This window comes from Coregonus lavaretus (assembly GCF_964263955.1).
Source record: "Coregonus lavaretus genome assembly, chromosome: 31".
NCBI lineage: Eukaryota > Metazoa > Chordata > Actinopteri > Salmoniformes > Salmonidae > Coregonus > Coregonus lavaretus.
The window spans coordinates 23,490,558-23,510,295 of record NC_140018.1 but is presented as its reverse complement, the minus strand read 5'-3'; the positions used below and the strand labels follow the sequence as shown (position 1 = coordinate 23,510,295).

General features: G+C 43.4%; 1 pseudogene across 1 annotated transcript; it reads left to right on the top strand.

Moving 5' to 3' along the window:
* The first annotated feature begins 3,750 nt into the window (after positions 1 to 3,750).
* LOC311106812 (DNA helicase MCM9-like) lies at positions 3,751 to 19,105 on the top strand (annotated as a pseudogene). Its single transcript has 12 exons — positions 3,751 to 3,780; positions 3,878 to 4,193; positions 11,447 to 11,787; positions 12,297 to 12,505; positions 12,679 to 12,825; positions 12,912 to 13,008; positions 13,095 to 13,271; positions 13,506 to 13,668; positions 15,283 to 15,493; positions 15,695 to 15,777; positions 15,938 to 16,083; positions 17,927 to 19,105. The product of its transcript is annotated as a DNA helicase MCM9-like (transcript).
* The last annotated feature ends 633 nt before the right edge of the window (positions 19,106 to 19,738 follow it).

Below are 19,738 nucleotides of genomic sequence, written 5' to 3'. Positions count from 1 at the left end.
ATAAGTTGTATGGAGTGTTTGAATGCACTCCATTATGTTTTTGAAATGGTGTTTTACACTGTTTAAGGTCAAAGTATGTACAGGTATTACTGTGTCTGTGTTCAGGTCTGGTTCAGGTGAATTTCTCTGGTCCTGTTGTGCCATGTGGTAGCCTTGTGGCTGCGCACTGCTTTTATTTTTGGATTGACCGAGACACTAACAAGTCAGAAAATATAAGGGGTTCCTTCCATAAAAGCCATTTCAGATTATTTTGACCTTCATAAAAAAAAGCACATGTTTTCTATTGAATTATTGTGTATTTAAATGCAGCATTTTATTAATAGTGAGTATTTTAAGACAGTGCTGTGATGTTTCTTCCGTGTTATAGTTTTAAACACCCCTGTGGGAGTACTGAGTGTGTGAATCCAGGGGGAAGTTCCAAAGTTCTCAAAGGTCATGGCTAGAAGGGATCCAGCTTTTGTCAAATTAATGTCAGATTTGACTTTTCGTAGCAGGTTAAAAGACCTTACGCAGCAGGTTAGGATAATTATGTAGCAGGTTCGGAGAATTAGGTTAGGGTTAGCAAAAAAAAAAATATATATATATATATATATACAGTGGGGAAAAAAAGTATTTAGTCAGCCACCAATTGTGCAAGTTCTCCCACTTAAAAAGATGAGAGAGTCCTGTAATTTTCATCATAGGTACACGTCAACTATGACAGACAAATTGAGAAAAGAAATCCAGAAAATCACATTGTAGGATTTTTAATGAATTTATTTGCAAATTATGGTGGAAAATAAGTATTTGGTCAATAACAAAAGTTTCTCAATACTTTGTTATATACCCTTTGTTGGCAATGACACAGGTCAAACGTTTTCTGTAAGTCTTCACAAGGTTTTCACACACTGTTGCTGGTATTTTGGCCCATTCCTCCATGCAGATCTCCTCTAGAGCAGTGATGTTTTGGGGCTGTCGCTGGGCAACACGGACTTTCAACTCCCTCCAAAGATTTTCTATGGGGTTGAGATCTGGAGACTGGCTAGGCCACTCCAGGACCTTGAAATGCTTCTTACGAAGCCACTCCTTCGTTGCCCGGGCGGTGTGTTTGGGATCATTGTCATGCTGAAAGACCCAGCCACGTTTCATCTTCAATGCCCTTGCTGATGGAAGGAGGTTTTCACTCCAAATCTCACGATACATGGCCCCATTCATTCTTTCCTTTACACGGATCAGTCGTCCTGGTCCCTTTGCAGAAAAACAGCCCCAAAGCATGATGTTTCCACCCCCATGCTTCACAGTAGGTATGGTGTTCTTTGGATGCAACTCAGCATTCTTTGTCCTCCAAACACGACGAGTTGAGTTTTTACCAAAAAGTTCTATTTTGGTTTCATCTGACCATATGACATTCTCCCAATCCTCTTCTGGATCATCCAAATGCACTCTAGCAAACTTCAGACGGGCCTGGACATGTACTGGCTTAAGCAGGGGGACACATCTGGCACTGCAGGATTTGAGTCCCTGGCGGCGTAGTGTGTTACTGATGGTAGGCTTTGTTACTTTGGTCCCAGCTCTCTGCAGGTCATTCACTTGGTCCCCCCGTGTGGTTCTGGGATTTTTGCTCACCGTTCTTGTGATCATTTTGACCCCACGGTGTGAGATCTTGCGTGGAGCCCCAGATCGAGGGAGATTATCAGTGGTCTTGTATGTCTTCCATTTCCTAATAATTGCTCCCACAGTTGATTTCTTCAAACCAAGCTGCTTACCTATTGCAGATTCAGTCTTCCCAGCCTGGTGCAGATCTACAATTTTGTTTCTGGTGTCCTTTGACAGCTCTTTGGTCTTGGCCATAGTGGAGTTTGGAGTGTGACTGTTTGAGGTTGTGGACAGGTGTCTTTTATACTGATAACAAGTTCAAACAGGTGCCATTAATACAGGTAACGAGTGGAGGACAGAGGAGCCCCTTAAAGAAGAAGTTACAGGTCTGTGAGAGCCAGAAATCTTGCTTGTTTGTAGGTGACCAAATACTTATTTTCCACCATAATTTGCAAATAAATTCATTAAAAATCCTACAATGTGATTTTCTGGAGAAAAAAAATCTCGATTTGTCTGTCATAGTTGACGTGTACCTATGATGAAAATTACAGGCCTCTCTCATCTTTTTAAGTGGGAGAACTTGCACAATTGGTGGCTGACTAAATAGTTTTTTTCCCCACTGTATATATATATATACAGTACCAGTCAAAAGATTGGACACACCTACTCATTCAAGGGTTTTTCTTTATTTTTACTATTTTCTACATTGTAGCATAATAGTGAAGACATCAAAACTATGAAATAACACATATGGAATTATGTAGTAACCAAAACAGTGTTAAACAAATCAAAATATATTTTATAGTTTAGATTCTTCAAAGTAGCCACCCTTTGCCTTGATGACAGCTTTGCACACTCTTGGCATTCTCTCAACCAGCTTCAAGAGGAATGCTTTTCCAACAGTCTTGAAGGAGTTCCCACATATGCTGAGCACTTGTTGGCTGCTTTTCCTTCACTCTGCGGTCCAACTCATCCCAAACCATCTCAATTGGGTTGAGGTCAGGTGATTGTGGAAGCCAGGTCATCTGATGCAGCACTCCATCACTCTCCTTCTTGGTCAAATAGCCATACACAGCCTGGAGGGGTATTTTGGGTCATTGTCCTGTTGAAAAACAAATGATAGTTCCACTATGCGCAAACCAGATGGGATGGCGTATCGCTGCAGAATGCTGTGGTAGCCATGCTGGTTCAGTGTGCTTTGAAATCTAAATAAATCACAGACAGTGTCACCAGCAAAGCACCATCACACCTCCTCCTCCATGCTTCACGGTGGGAACCACACATGCGGAGATCATACATTCACCTACTCTGCATCTCACAAAGACACGGCGGTTGGAACCAAAAATCTCACATTTGGACTCATCAGACCAAAGGGCAGATTTCCACCGGTCTAATGTCCATTGCTCGTGTTTCTAGGCCCAAGCAAGTCTCTTCTTCTTATTGGTGTCCTTTAGTAGTGGTTTCTTTGCAGCAATTAGACCACGAAGGCCTGATTCACACAGTCTCCTCTGTTGAGACGTGTCTGTTACTACAATTTCTGAGGCTGGTAACTCTAATGAACGTATCCTCTGCAGCAGAGGTAACTCTGGGTCTTCCTTTCCTGTGGCAGTCCTCATGAGAGGCTTGTTTAAAGTTGCATTTGGATTTTGGAATCATGTGTAGCTGTTGTCAAACGTGTTTATTCCTGTAAGCTAATGTTAGCTATTCCTAGCTAAACAACCAGTAGATCTGGGCCCGGTTTCCCAAAAGCATCTTAAAGCTGCAATATGTAACTTTTTGGGCGACCTGACCAAATCCACATAGAAATGGGAGTTATATATCTGTCATTCTCATTGAAAGCAAGTCTTAGAAGCAGTAGATATGTTCTATGTGCGCTGTTTCTATGCTTCCTGTGCTTAAGTTTCGTTTTTGCATTTTTTACTTTCGGTTTTGTAAACCAGCGGGGGACCAGCTTCAAACAGCTGAAAATACAATATTTTTGGTTATGGAAAATAGATTTCACAGCGGTTTAGATGGTACAATAATTCTCTACACTATACTTGCTTGTTTTGTCACATAAACTAAAATTAGGCAAACTATTACAACTTTAGCAACCAGGAAATGGCGGAGTGATTTCTGCACGGTACACCTTGGAAATGAAGCCCTTTATCTACTTCCCCAGAGTCAGATGAACTCATGGATACCATTTGTATCTCTCTGAATCCAGTATGAAGGAAGTTAAGAGGTAGTTTCGCGAGCCAGTGCTAACTAGCATTAGTGCAATGACTGGAGGTCTATGGTATCTACTATTTCACCCCTGTAGATCCATGATGTTGATAGACCTGAGCTGGTAGCTCTGATAGGGCAGGTGTTTGAGGCGTATGTGACAGAGCACCACAGGACTGACATTCTGCAGCTTCTGGAGCTTGATGAAGATGCCCACTACCCAGTGGTCATCAACACGATGATGCTATTCGAAGCCAACAATGGAGGTGGGAGACTACTTCAACGCCTACCCCAGCGAGGGGTCATCAACATCTTCGACAACGCCCTTCACAGAGCCACCAAGATGGTGTCAGTGAACTCTACACAGCAAGGCTGGCACAAGGTCAAACACCACCTGCATACCCAAATCACAGGTAAGAGGCCCTTACCATAGAAATCCTATTAAATTACTAGAGGGGCAATATTATAGACCCTCAAAGTTCCAGAATGGGGTGAAAATGGCAGCCATATTGGTCAGTGCAAATTCCAAACCAGTCTAATTGGAATGAATTGTCGTAGATGCATAATACTGATTTCCCTTGCAGGAAAATACAAGTATGGCATGCAGGGGCGATTTTAGCATGTACATCTTGGTGGGGCAAACAAAAAACAAAATAGTTTTGATGCATGCCAGCAAAGCCACAACACAACACTAAACAATACATTCATTTGACTATAACGGTGACAAACGGTGCCCACAAACTGTTAGGGCCTACATAAAGCTGTCCCAACAGCAGAGTCCCAACAGCAGTCCCAACACCTTACCACTGCTACATCTGGCTATCAGAGGAGCCTTGTCTGCAGCGAAACAGTTCATTCAGCCTCATTTACTGCCTTTAAAAAAAACATAGCTGATATGGCTGACTTGCTTAAACAAATGTGGTTTCTACTCACAATTGAGATGTACAAACTATGGCATAAGGGGACAACGAACGGATAAAAGACAATCCGTAATTTCGATTAAGACAGTAATGAGCGAGCGAGGACGAACGTAGTCAATTTAACTATTTATTCAGCACTTTTGAAATGTACAGCGACAGAATTCAGAACATGGGCCGTTCTTACAGTATTCTCCCTGTACACCAAGTCAGATCCGTAGGATAAATAAAGGGGGCATATAAGCAGACAATGAAAGCTCTTACAATATTCGATGATGACATTTCTCTAAAACAGACTATAGGTTAAATGTGCACCACCAAGTCAGAACAGTAGGCTAAGTTATTAGGGGAAAAGGGAGCAAATTATTAGGGTAAGCCACATGGGCTACTAACAGCTTACTACACAACATACACTTAGTATTGCTTTCTTAGCTACAGTATACATATCTCCCTGGCATATTACATCATCTATGCAGCAGCATACAATACCTTTTTGGACTCACCTTGTTGTGCTGTGTTCACTTGAACAGGTGGCAAACAAGGTGGCGCAGAGGTCCTTTGTGGCAAATGTTGTCATTAAAGTCTAGCATTCTCTGGATTTATGGCGCTTTCAAGACAACTGGGAACTCTGAAAAAATAACGTTGAATTATGACGTCAGTAATCTTTAGGTCGGAGCTCTAGAAAGAGGCCAGAGTTCCCGTCTTGGAATTTCGAATTGGATGACCGTTCAAAACGTATTTTCCCAGTCGGAGCTCATTTTGTTCTGCGTTCCCAGTTGTCTTGAACTCACTGAAGTCTGAGATTTCCCAGTTCCGAGTTTCCAGTTGTTTCGAATGCAGAAGAAGTTATGCTGGATTGACAGCATGGCCAATGTTGAATGTTTATCCTTTTAAGCTTGGAAAAGAGACCCTTAAACCCAGACTTGGACCACACACCCACTCCATTATATAGCAGGCTAGTGATTGCTTTACAATGCTTGCAGTTAGCCACTGATTCCTTTCAAACCACTCATTGTTGAATTTGCGATTTCCAACTTGTTGTGTAATGTTTATGGCCGATGAGCACCGATTCGTTTTATCTATAATTTTTCTTAATATGACAAGGATTGAAAAGGATTTGCCGGTAGATTGTCGACTTGATTCATGATGATGACTGCTTGCTTGCAAGCTAAGATTTTGGAAGTATGATGTTGACATGATCAGTCCAATCAAAGCTACGGTACATATAACATGATTTGAGGTAATTTTATCTGTGGCCAATGACCTTCTTGGATGGGCACTTCTAATGTAACTCTACGGCAGCACCCTAGGGGCTTGAATTTTCGAGCTCTCCCCGTAGATTTTGCGGTGACGTTGTGTCCCCATGAGTGACAGAACACTGAGCTAATCACGGCGCAACTAGAGGACATTACCAACCCCTACGCTCCGTATTTTCCACTGGCTGCCCTCCACCACCGAAAGCACTGAGCTAGGCTGAAACACCAGCATTTTGGAGCTGCCTTACTCAAGAAAGCAAAAAAGAGACCATGTTTGTATGCGGCTTTATTAACTCAATTATATATATTTTTTAACATTGTTTGCAAACTGATATGTGACACGTATTAATGCCAAAATAACATGCAAAACAGGCAAGAAATGGCAGGTCGCCACTGATGGCATGTGATATATCAGAAATTTGTGTAGTAGAATTATTGTTAATCTAAAATATTGTCATTTAATTATAAACGGGTTGGAACCTAAATTATTTTCCAATTGTTTCGTTCTGAACAGAACCACCATTTTTTTGTTCCGTTCCACTGTTCCGACCAGCAAAATAAAGTTCTGAACCGTTTCGAACCCAAAAGAAGTACAGGTTTATATCGTTTCTTGTGTCTGTCAGACTAGCGCAACCTACACACCTAATTACTTTAGCCATTGTGCACTGCGGTTTGAGGTCTCACCACTACAGAGAGCAGTGTTATAATTAGCCAGAGGATGCGCTTCAAAGGGCTCTTGGTGATATAGCCATGTGTGTTCTGGTGGGGAATGTTACTGCTACAAGGCAATGTTTAAGGTCAGACCAATATATTGCTCCTCAGGGTATGCTGGGCTGTTTTGTTGCCTACATGTTTTCAACATGTTGCTGGCTCGAAATACAAAGTATGTCTCTCTGTGGAGAGGACCGCTGTATGTGGGCTGCATCTTAAATCTGAGTTGTCTAATCTCATTGAGAACATGGAAAGTGCTTCACATAAAAGCACTGAAGATGTGGACGGAAAAGGTAAATGCCATTTGAGATGCCAGATGGAGAGAGATTATATGTTCTATGAGTCCATGATAGCATTTGTTGGACTGGAATATTGCATTGGATCCATCATAAAGCCCTATTTTCATTTTATATTCTGTCAGTGCGTGGGATGAAAGAAGAGCAGTGTCACCTATTAAATCAAATCAAAATCAAATCAAATTGTATTTGCCACATGCACCGAATACAACAGGTGTAGACCTTACCGTGAAATGCTTACTCACAAGCAATGTTCCCTCTAATCTTTTTCATCACTGAGCAAATTTCTGGTCTGCTGAGCACAAACTTGAACATTGTGAAAATTCTGTGCAACTTCCGGTGCGTGTTTACTGTGAACACTGAGGCTGTACCTGCTTTAAGTTAGTTTTAACAGTGGTCAAGTAGGCTACTGTTGCTATTTGATCATAATGTAGGCCACCAGAGTGGAGAAAATGCATCTCATAACATTTTGACATGGAAATAGCTGTTCTATCGTTCAGCCTACAGTAGCAGCCAATGTGTGATGTTCAATGTAGGCCTACATTCCATGAGACATGCAGGGCTTGACATTAACCTGTTAGTCCACTTGTGACTGAAAATGTTGTTGTTTGTTTGATACAAGAAACAACTTTACAAAATAAAATGCATAATTATTCACATACCATTATTACACAGAATCAGACAAGTTATGCTACCCTCTGCCTATTGGCTACTTAGCTTATTCAAGCCTATCTCAAAATACAACACTGCCCCTTTAAGACAAAAAAAAGCTCTTTACCTGACTCACTTTTCAAAGATGTCTAGAAATGTACACATTTTGTGCTCTTGTAGGAAGCAATCACTCCCCCATTGCTGACTACAAATGATATATAACTGGGCTGATAACTCACTAACTAGCAAAGGATATGAACAAATGTACAAATGTGCACACGTCGCTACACGTTGCAACATGTAGCTCTCGCTTTGATCTCAAAACAAGCGCATCTAATCACGACCGCTCATGCTGTAAAAACAGTCCAGTTCAAAGTGAATGGCACAGATCCATATATGGCAATGGTCTATTTGCATATAGGCTACTGCAGCTCTGATTGGTTATGGCGCACCGGTCTGTGTAGAGTACGGGCCTGAGTCGTGCCTGTCAATGCAATAGAATCCTACTCCGATGCGTTCTGCCTACAAAAAAATCTCTTGCATAGTTCGTTTTGGTTTCGGTATGTTGCATTGAAAGTGGCTAATATTGTGTTGATTCAATCACAATTTCCACAGTAAAGGGAAACGTTGATAGTGTTAACTAACATTTACATTTTAGTCATTTAGCAGACGCTCTTATCCAGAGCGACTTACAGGAGCAATTAGGGTTAAGTGCCTTGCTTAAGGGCACATCGACAGATTTTTCACCTAGTCGGCTCGGGGATTAGAACCAGCGACCTTTCGGTTACTGGCACAACGCTCTTACCCACTAAGCTACCTGCCGCCCCAACGTGGAAAACTCTAGAAAGTTTAATCTCGTGCTTCTCTGTGCGGGCTGATATTTGTTCTGCGTGGCAGTCCCTGGGAGCTGCGTGCCCGCGCACGAGCGCATCTTAGGGGGAACATTGCTTACAAGCCCTTAACCAACCATTTTTTTAGGTGAATAAGCAAATATTTGCATAAAAAAAGAAAAGTAAAATAAACTAAATTAAAAAAAAAAAAGTAACACAATAAAATAACAGTAATGAGGCTATATACAGGGTGTACCGGTACCGAGTCAATGTGCAGGGGTACAGGTTAGTCAAGGTAATTGAGGTAATATGTACATGTGGGTAGGGGTAAAGTGACTATGCATAGATAATAAACAGAGAGTAGCAGCATCGTAAAAAAGTGGGTCAATGCAAATAGTCCGGGTAGCCATTTGATTAACTGTTTAGCAGTCTTATGGTTTGGGGTGATAAGCTGTTAAGGAGCCTTTTGGACCTAGACTTGGCGCTCCGGTACTGCTTGTCATGTGGTAGCAGAGAGAACAGTCTATGACTTGGGTGGCTGGAGTATTTGACCATTTTTAGGGCTTTCCTCTGACACTGCCTTGTATAGAGGTCCTTGATGGCAGGAAGCTTGGCCCCAGTAATGTACTGGGCCGTACGCAACACCCTCTGTAGTGCCTTGCGGTCGGATGCCGAGCTGTTGCCATACCAAGCGGTGATGCAACCAGTCAGGATGCTCTCGAATGTGCAGCTGTATAACTTTTTGAGGATCTGGGGACCCATGCCAAATCTTTTCAGTCTCCTGAGGGGGAATAGTAGTCCTCTGTAGCTCAGCTGGTAGAGCACGGCGCTTGTAACGCCAAGGTAGTGGGTTCGATCCCTGGGACCACCCATACACGAAAAAATGTATGCACGCATGACTGTAAGTCGCTTTGGATAAAAGCGTCTGCTAAATGGCTTATTATTATAATAGGCGTTGTCGTGCCCTCTTCACGACTGTCTTGGTGTGTTTGGACCATGATAGTTTGTTGGTGATGTGGACACCAAGGAACTTGAAACTCTCAAATCGCTCCACTACAGCCCTGTCGATGTGAATCAGTTCCTTTGTCTTGCTCACGTTGAGGGAAAGGTTGTTGTCCTGGCACCACACTGCCAGGTCTCTGACCTCCTCCCTATAAGCTGTCTCATCGTTGTTGGTGATCAGGCCTACCACCATTGTGTCGTCAGCAAACTTAATGATGGTTTTGGAGTCATGCATGGCCATGCAGTCATGGGTGAACAGGGAATACAGGTGGGGACTATGCACTCACCCCTGAGGGGCCCCCGTGTTGAGGTGTAGCAGATGTGTTGTTAATTACCCTTACCACCTGGAGGCGGCCCATCAGGAAGTCCAGGATCCAGTTGCAGAGGGAGGTGTTTAGTCCCAGGGTCCTTAGCTTAGTGATGAGCTTTGAGGGCACTATGGTGTTGAAGGCTGAGCTGTAGTCAACGAACAGCATTCTCACGTATAATATAATAATAATATAATATGCCATTTAGCAGACGCTTTTATCCAAAGCGACTTACAGTCACGTGTGCATACATTTTTAGGTATGGGTGGTCCCGGGGATCGAACCCATTACCCTGGCGTTACAAGCGCCATGCTCTACTAATTGAGCTACAGAGGTGGGAAAGGGCAGTGTGGAGTGCAATAGAGATTGCATCATCTGTGGATCTGTTGGGGCAGTATGCGAGTTGTAGTGGGTCTAGGGTTTCTGGGATGATGGTGTTGATGTGAGCCATGACCAGCTTTTCAAAGCACTTCATGGCTACAGACGTGACTGCCACGGGCGGTAGTCATTTATGCAGGTTACCTTGGCGTTCTTGGGCACAGGGACTATGGTGGTCTGCTTGAAACTTGTAGGTATTACAGACTTGGTCAGGGAGAGGTTGAAAATGTCAGTGAAGACATTTGCCAGTTGGTCAGCGTATGCTCTGAGTACGTGTCCTGGTAATCCGTCTGGCCCTGCGGCCTTGTGAATGTTGACCTGTTTAAAGGTCTTACTCACATCGGCTACGGAGAGCGTGATTACACTGACAGTGTCTGCAGGTCAACAGATATATCAGGAAAATAGACTTCACAAGTCTCGTGTGGACTCGCAGTGGTCACTGCTTAGGCCTAAAGCCTGTCGCATGCTTCCCAGTCAAAACAGTTCACTCATATATTAGTCGAAGTTCAGTAGCCGAAGTCTACGCCCCTTTGTTGATGATTGGTCAACGGTACTAACTCCTAGTAGGAGTAGGACATATGGACAGGATTCTTCTATGAAATGTTTGTTGTCATTCAATGAGAGACGACTACTTTTCATGCACATTTTTTCACTTGAGAAATACTGCACCAAACATCTTAGTTAGATGTAAAATTCCGTGACTAAGACCTCCTTGGCAAAAACGTCAAAATTAATGACAGATTTCTTGATTTATTTTAGATTAATTCAGTCTATTTTTAGAATAGACTGGCTATGTTGTTGCTACAGCGTCTCAATAGGGACAAACAGTAATATTTTTATTTTTAAGCAAAGGTCTTTTAAGGGACTATGCGAGGCACAGACATTCGCTTCGCCTAGCCAAGTTCTGCTAGGAGCAAACCGAACCTTTTATGCGGGTGCTTTTAAGCTAGCTATTAAAATAAAAGAGGGCTAGGTACTTTTATCCAATGAAAATCAATACTGTAGGCTACTTAACAGATGTACAGTAAGGCAACAACTTGTGCTGATGTTTAGGCCAAGCATTTTAACATTTTTCTATGTAGTGTGTTTTATTTGACTCTTGCAAGATGCATGCACTCTCCTCAATACAAGAGTGGGTAGAGATCCCCATCTGGTGGTATATATTGAGCATGACAAGTCATGCTGAGCTTTTCATTTCCAAGAATGTTGGTGCAGTTGTGTTAGCAATTCTGATTTTAAAGTCTAGTCCAGTGCTCCTTGGTCTATTTGATGTCCATGACCTTAACCTTCTCTGCTGAATGTGTCATCAAGCCTCAGGTCTTCCTGTGTGTCCAGAGCTCACCGGGGAGAACATCCCTAAGTCTCGAGACATGGGTCACTTCCTGTCCGTCACAGGCACGGTCATCCGCACCAGTGTGGTCAAGGTCCTGGAGTACGAGAGGGACTGTGCTCTAAATGCCGTCACGTGTTCTCCCTGCAGGGTAACTTTGAGCAGTTCTACATCTGCAAGCACAAATTGTAAGCCTATATTTGATCAGACTGCAGCCCCTCTTTCCCTGCTGATTTGTGTGCCCAGGCTCAGAGGCTGTCTGTGGGCAGTATTTCTCGCTCCATGGTGGTCATTCTGGAGGATGATCTGGTAGACAGCTGTAAATCAGGTAACACTGGTCACTATGACATCACTTCCCACTGGGAACAGATGTCAATTCAACGTCTATTCCACGTTGGTTCAATGTAATTTGATTCAACCAGTGTGCCCAGTGGGTTGTTACTATGATGTAATATTACAGTTGAAGTTTATATTGGAAATGACATCACAGTGGGAATTGTTACATAAAGGATATTGTCATATTATGGGATAAAAAAAAAAAAATATTTATTTTGCAGAGGTGACATCATTATGTTGCTAGGTAGATTGTGACATCACTGAGTATTGGAATTCCACAGTGTGATGTGTGACCAATGATGTCATAATACTGTATGATGTTTGGATGTTACATTGTGGTGTCATTTTGTGTATGATAACATCACAATACTGTATGATTGGCTTTCACCCAAGATGAAGTCACAGTAGATGAATAGGAATGTTTTTAAAGGGATTAGTGACATCACAATGAATGTTGGGCTGAGTTTCTATTATCTCACTATTGTGATCAAAAGAAGTAAGGAGATGATGTCGCAGTGCATGGAGTAGTTTCTCAGCGACGGAAGCACCTGTACGAGGGCGCACGTTGTGAACTGGATCTGGTGTTGAAAGCCAAGTTTCTTGAACTGAACAATAAGCAGACCGTGGCAGCTCTGGTCCAAGAGGACATGCAGAAATGCAGAAGGAGTTTGACTAGTTCTGGGATAATTGCAAACATGACCCTATAGCTGGTATATAAAAACGAACCTAACTAACTTCCATTAAAACTGTTGCCATATAGATTTAGATACTACTTTTCAATTTATTTAATAGTCATTATTACTTGATAAATACTATGAGATGAGATGGAGATTAAGTGCTTATGGAATTTGATTGGTGTTCTTTTTCCATTTTCTCTCCGAAGGCAGGAACCAGAATCTCATGAGTCTGTGCCCACAGGTGTTTGGAATGTACGTAGTTAAATTAGCTGTTGCCATGGTGTTAGCCGGTGGGGTGCAAAGAATAGATCCTTCTGGAACAAAGTTAAGAGGTATCGATCCTTGTTCTAAACGTGGGCCAATTTTTCTCACATATCTTATATACTGTAAATAACGGTGTCTGATTCTAGATCTGTAATTTCGTCCTTGTTTAAGTGAGTCTCATCTTCTGCTGGTGGGACGTTTCTGAAGTACGCTGCTAAAATCACTCCCCACTCAGTCCTCACTGCTGGTATCTGCTCCACTACCAAAGGTCTGTCTGCCCTCTGCTGGTGCATCTGATACAGTGCACTTTGCTTAGAAGAATCCATGAAATAACCACTTATAGTAGTAAAAAATGTAGTGTGTGTTGTGTGGCAGCTGTGAAGGACTCTGGGGAGTGGCATCTAGAGGCAGGAGCTCTGGTGCTGTCTGACGGGGGCCTGTGTTGTATTGATAAGTTCAACAGCATCAAAGAGCACGACCGCACCAGTCTCCACAAAGCCATGGAGCAGCAGACCATCAGTGGGGCAAAGGCATTGTAAAGAAAATACAGTTTTTATATGTATATAGTCATAATATAATTCCAGAGAGCGGTTCTATAAAGCCTCTTGCTGTAGTGTATCTTGCACTCGAAGTTGGTCTTTACTTCTGTTGTGGGTTGAGAGTAAGACATATCGAACATGATAATGTCAGTAAAAAGATAATGACATAATGACACACATAATGCACCTTCATTGACTTTGTGTGGTCTATTTCCCTCTATCCTGCCCAGCATGGTGTGTAAACTGAACACCAGGACAACCATCTTGGCTGCCACCAACCCTAAGGGTTAGTATGACCCCAACGTGCCTGTGTCGGTCAACGTGGCCCTTGCCAGCCCCCTGCTCAGCCGTTTTGACCTGGTCCTGGTCCTGGTCCTGGTCCTACTGGATAATAGAGACTGATTCAGACCTGGAAAACCAGGTGGTGGCCTCTCTGGCCAATTAATGACATGGATCGATCAGTTGAAGTAGAGAACAGGGAAAAAAGTATTTGATCCCCTGCTGATTTTGTACGTTTGCCCACTGACAAAGACATGATCAGTCTATAATTTTAATGGTAGGTTTATTTGAACAATGAGAGACATAATAACGACAAAAAAATCCAGAAAAACGCATGTCAAAAATGTTATAAATTGATTTGCATTTTAATGAGGGAAATAAGTATTTGACCCCCTCTCAGTCAGAAAGATTTCTGGCTCCCAGGTGTCTTTTATACAGGTAACGAGCTGAGATTAGGAGCACACTCTTAAAGGGAGTGCTCCTAATCTCAGCTTGTTACCTGTATAAAAGACACCTGTCCACAGAAGCAATCAATCAATCAGATTCCAAACTCTCCACCATGGCTAAGACCAAAGAGCTCTCCAAGGATGTCAGAGACAAGATTGTAGACCTACACAAAGCTGGAATGGGCTACAAGACCATCGCCAAGCAGCTTGGTGAGAAGGTGACAACAGTTGGTGCGATTATTCGCAAATGGAAGAAACACAAAAGAACTGTCAATCTCCCTCGGCCTGGGGCTCCATGCAAGATCTCACCTCGTGGAGTTGCAATGATCATGAGAACGGTGAGGAATCAGCCCAGAACTACACGGGAGGATCTTGTCAAAGATTTCAAGGCAGCTGGGACCATAGTCACCAAGAAAACAATTGGTAACAACCTACGGAGTGAAGGACTGAAATCCTGCAGCGCCCGCAAGGTCCCCCTGCTCAAGAAAGCACATATACAGGCCTGTCTGAAGTTTGCCAATGAACATCTGAATGATTCAGAGGAGAACTGGGTGAAAGTGTTGTGGTCAGATGAGACCAAAATCGAGCTCTTTGGAATCAACTCAACTCGCCGTGTTTGGAGGAGGAGGAATGCTGCCTATGACCCCAAGAACACCATCCCCACCGTCAAACATGGAGGTGGAAACATTATGCTTTGGGGGTGTTTTTCTGCTAAGGGGAGAGGACAACTTCACCGCATCAAAGGGACGATGGACAGGGCCATGTACCGTCAAATCTTGGGTGAGAACCTCCTTCCCTCAGCCAGGTCATTGAAAATGGGTCGTGGATGGGTATTCCAGCATGACAATGACCCAAAACACACAGCCAAGGCAACAAAGGAGTGGCTCAAGAAGAAGCACATTAAGGTCCTGGAGTGGCCTAGCCAGTCTCCAGACCTTAATCCCATAGAAAATCTGTGGAGGGAGCTGAAGGTTCGAGTTGCCAAACGTCAGCCTCGAAACCTTAATGACTTGGAGAAGATCTGCAAAGAGGAGTGGGACAAAATCCCTCCTGAGATGTGTGCAAATCTGGTGGCCAACTACAAGAAACGTCTGACCTCTGTGATTGCCAACAAGGGTTTTGCCACCAAGTACTAAGTCATGTTTTGCAGAGGGGTCAAATACTTATTTCCCTCATTGAAATGCAAATCAATTTATAACATTTTTGACATGCGTTTTTCTGGATTTTTGTTGTTGTTATTCTGTCTCTCACTGTTCAAATAAACCTACCATTAAAATTATAGACTGATCATGTCAGCCAGTCAGAGGAGTCTCTGTGGAGCATGGAGAAGATGAAGGCCTATTTCTGCCTGATCAAGGGGCTGCAGCCGCGGGTGTCTGAGGAGGTCAACTCCATTCTGTCCCGCTACTACCAGCTGCAGAAGCATAGCAACAGAAGGAACGCAGCCCGCACCACCAACCACATGCTGGAGAGTCTCAGCCGCCTCGCAGAGGGTGGGACATCTTACATCCCAAATATAATAAAATTCCTTTCCTTCTGCACTCCATTAGGTTTAGTTGATTTACTAAGGTGTTTAGTATTTACTGAAACGGTAATAATTCATATTTATGATCATATTTATTATGTGAATGTTTTATGCTATAGTTGTTGATATGTGATCAAGCAGCTTATTAAGTTTCTCTTGGTCCTTGCAGCACATGCCAGGTTGATGTTTCGAGACACTGTCACTGTGGAGGATGCTGTTGTCGTGGTCTCTGTCACGGAGTGCACTATGCAGGTAGGAAACCTTACTTTATATGACGTTACATTTTACAATTACATTGAATGTATATGGTAATGTCTTTAGCCCAACATGACTTAATACACTTCATGACATGCATCACATGAAATGGAAATGGAAGTGTCAGGGAGAATTGTTGTGTGGGTGTGTGCCTTAGGGGGGCGCTCTCCTGGGAGATGTAAATGCGCTGCACATGTAGTTTCCTGACAACCCCAGTCAGCAGTACCAGACACAGTGTCAGATTGTTCTGGAGGGACTCCAGCTGCCACACATCCTCAACAAGGAGATGGACAGGCTCTCAAGGTGAGACTATGAGCACAAGTCATAGTTGTGAAAACTCAAAGGACAAAGTTTTGTGGTGTATGAACCTATGCAGAACCAGAAAAATGAGAAACTCTTGTTTTAATACATTCCGGAAGGTATCGTGTTGAACACCATCAGAATGCTGATACTGTGTTTGTAGAGAGTGCAACCTGTCAAGAGAATGAAATGCCCAGGCTAAGCCCACACACATACTCCTTCCAAACTACACTGAACAAAAATATAAAGGCAACATGTAACAATTTCAAGGATTTTACTGAGTTACAGTTCATATAAGGAAATCAGTCAATTGAAATAAATTAATTAGGCCCTAATCTATGGATTTCACATGACTGGGAATACAGATATGTATCTGTTGGTCACTGATACCTTAAATAAAGGTAGGGGCGTGGATCAGAAAACCAGTCAGTATCTGGTGTGACCACCATTTGCCTCATGCAGCGCGACACATCTCCTTCGCATAGAGTTGATCAGGCTGTTGATTGTGGCCTGTGGAATGTTGTCCCACTCCTCTTCAATGGCTGTGCACAGTTGCTGGATATTAGCGGGAACTGGAACACGCTGTCGTACACTTCGATCCAGAGCATCCCAAAAATGCTAAATGGGTGACATATCTGTTTAATCTGCAGGCCATGGATTAATTGGGACATTTTCAGCTTCCATGAATTGTGTACAGATCCTTGGAACATGGGGCCATGCATTATCATGCTGAAACATGAGGTGATGGCAGCGAATGAATGGTACGACAATGGGCCTCAGGATCTCGTCACGGTATCTCTGTGCATTCAAATTGCCATCGCTAAAATACAATTGTGTTCGTTGTCTGTAGCTTATGCCTGCCCATACCATAACCCCACTGCCTCCATGGGGCACTCTGTTCACAACGTTTACATCAGCAAACCGCTCACCCACACAACGCCATACACACTGCCTGCTACCTGCCCGGTACAGTTGAAACCGGGATTAATCCGTGAAGATCACACTTCTTCAGCATGCCAGTGGCCATCGAAGGTGAGCATTTGCCCACTGAAGTCGGTTACGGCGCCGAACTGCAGTCAGGTCAAGACCCTGGTGAGGATGACGAGCACGCAGATGAGCTTCCCTGGGACAGTTTCTGACAGTTTGTGCAGAAATTCTTTGCTTGTGAAAATCCACAGTTTCATCAGCTGTCCGGGTGGCTGGTCTCAGACAATCCTGCAGGTGAAGAAGCCAGATGTTGAGGTCCTGGGCTGGCATAGTTACACCTGGTCTGCCGTTGTGAGGCCGGTTGGAAGTACTGCCAAAATCTCAAAAATGTATGGTAGAAAAATGAACATAAAATTCTCTGGCAACAGCTTTGGTGAACATTCCTGCACTCAGCATGCCAATTGCACTCTCAAAACATGAGACATCTGTGGCATTGTGTTGTGTGACAAAACTGTACATTCTAGAGTGGCCTTTTATGCTGTTTAATCAGATTCTTGATATGCCACACCTGTCAGGTGGATGGATTATCTTGGCAAAGGAGAAATGCTCACTAACAGGGATGTAAACAAATTTGTGCACAAAATCTGAGAGAAAGAAGTTTTTTGTGCGTATGGAACATTTCTGGGATCTTTTATTTCAGGTCATGAAACACTTTACATGTTGCGTTTATATTTTTGTTCAGTATAAATCCCTTTTATAACATCTCCCCCACCAACATATTATCTCTAAACCCTAGCCCAGTGAAAATACTGAATACAATTCTCTGTGAAGGAGTAAGACTTCCCTCTCATATACAGTGAGTCATTGTGCTTTCTTCAGGCTGCAGAATAATGGGCCATGCTCCCCTAAAGTAGAACAGAAAAAAGGTGTCTGAGAAGCTGCGAGACAAATGGCTCAGAGAGATGACTAATGTTCCCCTGCAGTGAGAGGAAGCTGTGGGAGGAGGCAGCACCAGCAGATACCTCATAGACCATGTAGAGCAGGCCTTCTCCACAGACTCCCTGCCCTCCCACAGCACACCTCGAGCAGGGAAGAAACGCAACTCAAAGAAGAACAATGTCCCTTATAACCTTCCGTCTGGAGACCAGGACACCTCTGATACTGTGGGGGCACGGGGAGAAGAACTGCACTCTTAAGTGCACAGGGTTCACATTTAAACCTCTCTGCCCTTATCCTGACAGCTCAGACGTTCACACAGAGAATAGAGGTACACATAGCAAGGCAAACCCACAGAACAGAGACAATCATAACACAGCTTCTTCACGACAGAGAAAGAGAGAACAGAAAAGGAAAAGGGTGATAAACAGTTTTACAAAGACAGGCCAGCAGAGGGCAGCAGTGCAGCCAAGAAGCTGAGGCTGAGGGTTCAGTCTGAGGAGAATGACTTTCCCACTGAGGTGCCATGTGACCTGAGGTTAGTGGTCCCAGGGCAGAGGGAGGTGGTGGTGGGGGGGGGATCATGGGGCAGAGCAGAAACGCCAGCAGCTGCTGAGTAGACCGAGCGGTTAGGCTCTAGGTAAGAACAGAACTACATCAACAACCCGCACAGAGCCACCACCACCCCCACTACAGCCAGACCACCCAAAGCCCACTGTGGCGGCTTCTACCCTGGCCAAACTCTCCAGGTTCTCCTTCACAACCACAAAGGACCAGGAAGTTAAAACCCCAAAAACAACTCCTACGTCAGGGGCTCAGGTAACCTCCTCCATAGAGCGTAAAGCAGGGCACCAGGACACAAGGACACAAGCTATCACCAGCATACAGCAAAGGATAGGATAGGGACGCAAGCTAAAGCCACTACAGAGGATAAGACAAGGGAGTGGCAAGGGTTAGTGGAGGCAAAGACTTACAGACAGTTAACAGTAAAGTCCAGACCCCTGCTGGAGATTCTGCTGGCAACCCTAAAAAGAGGAAGTGTTTTGAGCTGGGCTCTAAAGGTCCTTTCTCAGGCTTCTCTATGTTCAGCTCCTCCATCTTCGATTATGATGATCTGGATGTGGACTGGGACGAGGAGTCAGGGAAAAAAGCAAAAATGTAACAGTGACACGATGTGTTTGAAACAGTGTGGTGTACATAATATTATTTGTGACTTCTCACCGTGTGAACATGCATGTGTGTGTGTTGTATTTTCACAAATGTATATAAATATGCAGATCAGTGTTTGATAATGAGATTCATTATTGACTTGATGTCGTGCTGCTGGCTATTGATCAGGAACTATGCCATAGATACAATCTTGTGAATATGTTTATTCTCTAAATGAAACCTATCTTTTACAAAGCCTATGGTCTTGTGTCACAATAGCTGAAATAATGCTGTTATATGAGGTAGTAAAACTTAAATATGACTAATTTGTTCACATGAGGCTGCAAATGGCACATTTTCATCATGGAATGGGCAAGATCACACCCTCCATAAAAATTTGCAATATTGCTGTAGGCAGAAGTTATGTTCATTCAAAGTCATAAAAAGAAGGCACAAGTCAATATGGGTGATAACTGACTGGGCCCTACATTTTCCTAAAGCTGTCTATTATGATTATGATGTGGTATGTAATGGTTTCATCTTCTAAACCACTTCAATCAATCAATTTTATTTTATATAGCCCTTCTTACATCAGCTAATATCTCGAAGTGCTGTACAGAAACCCAGCCTAAAACCCCAAACAGCT